We start from the raw sequence: 6000 nt of genomic DNA on the forward strand, positions 1-6000 counted from the left end.
AACAGAGTAAACGCCTGTCTTTGAGGAACTATGTCTCCAAAATTAATTCCCGTACACCCATGTCTAAGGTGTGGAATATGATACAAAGAATTACGGGCAAAGGTTCCAGATCTACTGTTCATCATCTGAAGGATGGTGACCGGGTATTAACTGATAAATCTGATATTGCCAACAAGCTTGGTGAAACTCTCGCCAAACATTCTTCTTCGTCCAATTACGTACCTGAATTTAAACACTACCAGAAACAGCAGGAGAAGAAGAGAATAAATTTTACCTCAGACAATGGCGAAGACTATAATGAATTATTTTCATTACATGAGCTACACACTGCCCTTGAGCAAGCTCATGATACAGCGTCAGGAGCTGACTATATTCACTATCAGCTCCTGAAACATTTGCCCAAATCATGTTTGGAAACAATGCTCAATATTTTTGATTCAATATGGACTTAGGGAAAATTCCCGTCTTCTTGGCGTAATGCTATTGTAGATCCTATTCCAAAACCTGGCCGGGATCATACTGATCCGTCGAATTACAGACCAAGTTCTTAAACGAGTTGTGTCTGTAAAACCATGGAGCGTATGGTAAACAGTCGATTAACATGGTTTCTTGAAACTAACAACCTTATCACAAATATTCAGTGTGGTTTCAGGAAGAATCGTAGTACCATTGATCATTTGGTACGTTTAGAATCCTTTGTAAAAAATGCATTTATCAATAAGCAACATGCTGTACTGATCTTTTTTTGATCTCGAGAAAGCATACGATACCACCTGGAAGCATGGCATTTTAAAGGATTTACATGGTTTCGGTTTAAGGGGTCGTTTACCTCTGTTTATATCGCAATTTTTACAAGGCAGGCAATTTCAAGTCCGAGTAGGTTCTACCCTGTCTGATCATTACAATCAGCATCAGGGTGTTCCGCAAGGCAGCATTTTGTCTGTGACCTTATTTAGTATCAAGATCAACAGTTTATCCAAGGTTTTAAACGATTCAATAGATGGATCACTTTTCGTGGATGATTTTAATATTTCCTGTCGCGGTAAGAATATGCATACTATTGAACGGCAACTGCAATTATGTTTAAACAAAATAAATAAATGGTGTCTTGAGAATGGTTTTAAATTTTCTAAGACAAAAACTAATTGCTTCCATTTCTGCCGTAAGTATAAACCACATAAGGACCCAGAATTATTTTTAAATGGCACTCCTATCAAAGTCGTTAAGGAGGCCAAGTTCTTAGGTTTGATTTTCGACTCTCATTTAACTTTTCTTCCGCATATCAAATACTTGAAAACTAAATGCCTGAAGGCACTTGATCTATTGAAAGTTGTGTCAAATTCAAAATGGGGAGGGGATCAAGCTACTCTCCTGCACCTATACCGTGCACTTGTCCGTTCGAAGCTTGATTATGGCTCCATCATTTATGGTGGAGCCTGTAAAAGCAATCTAAAACTCCTTGATTCTATCCACCACCAAGGTCTGAGACTTTGTCTTTGGTCGTTCCGAACTTCTCCTATTGACAGTCTCTATGTCGAAGCCGATGAACCATCTCTTACACAGCGCCGTATCAAATTAGCTCTACAATATATTACAAAACTATACTCTAACGAATCCAACCCTGCTTTTAACTGTGTTTTCGATCCTCTTTATGAGCATTTATACATCAAAAAGTGTTCTCTTGTTCCACCTTTTGGGCACAGAATTAAACCATTCATTTCTGCTGCCGGCATTGAGCTGAAAAGTATAGCGCCTTCTCGTCTTCTCCTCCTTGGCAATTAGTGAGGCCACAAGTTGACCTCACATTAACAAAGTTTAAAAAATCAGACACAAACGAATTACAATATAAACAAGAGTTTATGCAATTAAAAAATAATTATAGTACATACAAATCCTTATTTACAGATGGTTCCAAGGATGGTTGCACAGTTGCTTGTGCCACTGTCATTGGATCCAGAACAATATCTTCTCGATTACCTGATAACAGCTCCATTTTCACTGCAGAAGCTAACGCAATATTAACGGCTCTTCAATATATTCAAAGACATCCTAATCATGTACAGTATATAATTTTTTCTGATTCTCTTTCTTGCCTTCAGGCTATTAAAAATTTGTCTTGTAAACATCCACTTTTAATTGACATAATTGAATTGTATAATGATCTTACAACTGGCAGTGCGACATCTTTTGTTGGTTACCCAGCCATGTCGGTATTTCTGGGAATGCAATGGCCGATCTTGCTGCTAAGGCTGCACTCAACAAATCTGTGACACCACGACTTATTCCATGCAGTGACTATAAAGCTAGCATTAGAACTTACATTCGTGATCTGATGCAAAAGAAGTGGGACACCCAAGTTGGAATAAATAAATTACATGCCATAAAACCTTATATTGGTTACACTCACTTGGGCTGTCAGTCCAGATTTGAAGAGGTCGCATTGGCCATACGCGTTACACCCACAGTTATTTACTAAAAGGTGATGATCCTCCGTTTTGTATCCCTTGTGATGAGAGAACCACGGTCAAGCATATCCTGCTTGACTGTTGAATTCTCCATCATAAGGGATAACTATATATTTCAATGTCAAAACAATGAAGGATCTTTTTAGCACAGTTAGTACACATTTAATTCTTGGATTTTTAAAAGAAATTGATTTTCTTATTGAATTGTAATTGATATGTTCTGTAGATAGTTGTATTTTAATGATTGGTAGTTTAAATTAGTAACTTAGATTGTTAGTGGCTGTACCCTCAACGGGGGTTGAAGTATTGTAAAATTATTGTCCTCCTGAGAGGGTACGTAAGTCCAATACTCTCATAGTCAATTTAAATCTACTACTAGTTTTTAATCGTAGAATATTTGTTGTTTTTAAGTCATGGCTAAATTTCAGGATAATCGCCAATAGCTGAAGGGGTGGTGTAAATCCAGCTAGGTTTCATGCAGGTAGCAGAAGTAATGTAAGTCCCCATGGACCTTAGTATGGTGATCTACTTCAGTTGTTGGCGATCTATAGCCCCGGTTTTATGTTGTATTGTCTTCTTTAAATCCAATGTTTTAACTTTCAATGCTAGTTTTATGTTCTGTGATACTCTAGTGTTTTTACTGTCCTTCGCTGACAGGTTTTACTTTTTCTCTTTTCTCATCCTAACATTACTATAACTTATTTTGTTCTCGTCACGATATGGCTGCAATATTGCCGATGTGACGTTAAATGTTAACTCACTCACTCACTCACTCTATAAAATACTGAGCCCACTGAAAGCAGTAATCGCACTCTATTTTCGTTCTTAAACGTCACAAACCAAGTGCCATTCGCCTTTGGTTTCCATATTGAAAGAATTGGTTGCATGTTGAATAATATCAAACACATTTTCCCTGTCAAAATTTCTAATTGCAGATTTCATACGAACCGTCTGATGTATCGTCCTCCGATCCAGGAAACGGGTCGGCACAGCAGGTTCCACAACTGCAGCATGATAGGCCATGGTCCTTAAGAACAATGGGGGTAGACCCAGAGGTCACATGAAATATGACAATTTTTGTGAAGGCAACAAAATGTTAAAATAACCTTATTTATTCCTTTGAATACACAGAGTGCAGGCGCTAAAACGTCGGGGCGACGTAGGAAAAGCATCCTGCAGCTAGCGCCATGAGCCGGTGGATTGGCGCTTAATTAACGAGGCGCGGGGACACAGCACTTGGAGGAGTTTGTGCAGTCACCCCCAGACAAGCGTAAACAAACAGTGCAACTGACCGCGTGGACTAAATCCACTAAACTTAAATACAGTGCAAGTATCAAAACAATGGTAGGATACGTGAACTTTAGTCACAAATGTTGTTTTATTTAAAAAATATAATGAAAGTTAAAGACATTTTGAAATTTCAATGTAAACTGATCCAGGGGAAACGCGCCGAAGTTTCTGGTATCTCCTTACCACTTGAAAACACTTACTAGGGGTTAGCTGGCTCTTAAGACGTGTGTTATCGGGCAGAATGTGGTTGTGAGGGTGTGAGAATCTACGACGTTATTACCGGCGTGCGACACCATGGCCAACGTCCTTGGATACTGGGACAGACAAACTGCAAGTGGAAAATAAATCACTTTGAGGAACTTCCCGGGGCTTGGTTTGGTCGGAGTACAATGTGGTTGAGTGGATGGGTCCATTTCTTCAGTTTGGAAGTGGTTGCATGGTGCCTCCAGTGAAACGGACGCGCGAAAAGGTAGGCAAAGTGAGATTAAAAAAGGGAAATGATATGTGGAAAAGAGAGGGCTAAGTTAAGCGTTCTATTTTTTGAATTGTATTATGAGTGGTGAGCCATTCCCGGAGGTACTGCAATACCGGGTCAACCCGTGATGAGGGCGGAGCAAGCTCCGTGGCACCTCATCCCGTTGCAAAAATCAGTTTAATATCGATGTCTCCAATAGGACACGTATCAGATATTAAGCTGATAAGAACAGATACTTTTTTTTTCTTTTTGATAAAATTTAATGCATATAACAAATTTACAAGCTCGGCCTAAAAGTATATCACAAAAAAGAAGTTTTGCCCTGCAGCGCTAACAACTAAAGAACTAAAAGAGGAAATTGCCAAACCTGGCTACATGCAATACACATTCACACTATATACATCAAATGAAGATAGATCTAGATGAAACACACGTAAATGAAGCATACATGATATATATTAACAAACGAGAAATACAAACAAACATGCCATATTCTAACTGACAACCAATCAAACCATATATATATATAAAGAATCATCAACATGCACATACTATATACATCACACTATACAAACAATATACATGCACAACATCACTATGTAAAATGCTACACATGCCAAAACCTGGCTACATGCACAATACATATTTACAATATAAAGATCAAATGAAGTATGAACTGAATGAAGCGAGCATAAATGAAGCATTCGAAAAGGAAACAAGGGTAAATGAAGCGTACGTAAACCAATAAACTCAAATGAAGCGTACATAATATATAGATAGATTCACAAACTTTTATGCCACATTATGGCTACAAAGTGTCAGTCAGTTAGAGCAAAAGTATGTGCATATATTTATCTATTAAGTTAAATATGTAATTCTAATAAATGATCGGGATTGATTTTACCAAATACTGAAGTTGAAAGCCAGTACCAGGAAAAGACAGATAGCGGAAAGCGACAAAAGTCAACCTTGACACGTGTCCTAAGGAAACATAGAAAACGCAACATGATATCATTTCCATTTAATTTTCTGTGCTCAAATTTATTTGAATTCCGAATAAGCAAAATTGTATATTTTGCCAAAGTTAAAAGGTAAATGCATAATGATTTTTTATAAGAATTTGGAATTTTAGGAACCAAATTAAACCGAATGACTTCGTTAGATCTTTCCAATAAGCCAAAAGACAATTGATCTAACCACTGGAAAACGATATCCCACAAAACATCAACACACGAGCAATAGATGAAAAGATTGTCAGAAGTTTCTATTGCTATACGACAGAGTGGACAGTTAGGAGTGATAGACATTCCCCGAGTATAAAGTGTATACCCCAAGGGGAGAGAATCATAGATGAGACGATAATTGACCGATTTCGAAAGTGGATCCACGAAGGAGTTGTGTAGATTAAGCCAAACCTGCTGAAAAGGAATACGTGGATACAACGTTTCAACTTTATTTTCCACAACAGTTTGTAATAAACAAGCATAGTACTGTTTTGATGTAAACCGAAACATATCTATCAAATAATTTGAATTGACAGCTTCAAACTGTCTTAAAGCCAATAAACACGTCTGATACAATAATGGCATCGTCTCAGAATGAGGAAATAATAGTGAAGCAAAAGTAGGACAATAGTGACGTAAAGACATTCCTAACCAATATTTTGCAAAAAATGTCCACTTAGTTGAAGAATTATGCAAAAGATTTTGAATGTGCTTTAAATAAAAAGAATATAATTTTGATTGGATGTGAACTACACCCAAACCCCCA

General features: G+C 37.5%; 1 non-coding gene across 1 annotated transcript; it reads right to left on the minus strand.

Moving 5' to 3' along the window:
* Positions 1–4309: 4309 nt before the first annotated feature.
* LOC137270352 (U2 spliceosomal RNA) lies at positions 4310–4493 on the minus strand. Its single transcript, XR_010955282.1, has one exon. It is a non-coding gene; the product is annotated as a U2 spliceosomal RNA (small nuclear RNA).
* Positions 4494–6000: the final 1507 nt, after the last annotated feature.

This window comes from Haliotis asinina, unplaced genomic scaffold (genome assembly GCF_037392515.1).
Source record: "Haliotis asinina isolate JCU_RB_2024 unplaced genomic scaffold, JCU_Hal_asi_v2 scaffold_55, whole genome shotgun sequence".
NCBI lineage: Eukaryota > Metazoa > Mollusca > Gastropoda > Lepetellida > Haliotidae > Haliotis > Haliotis asinina.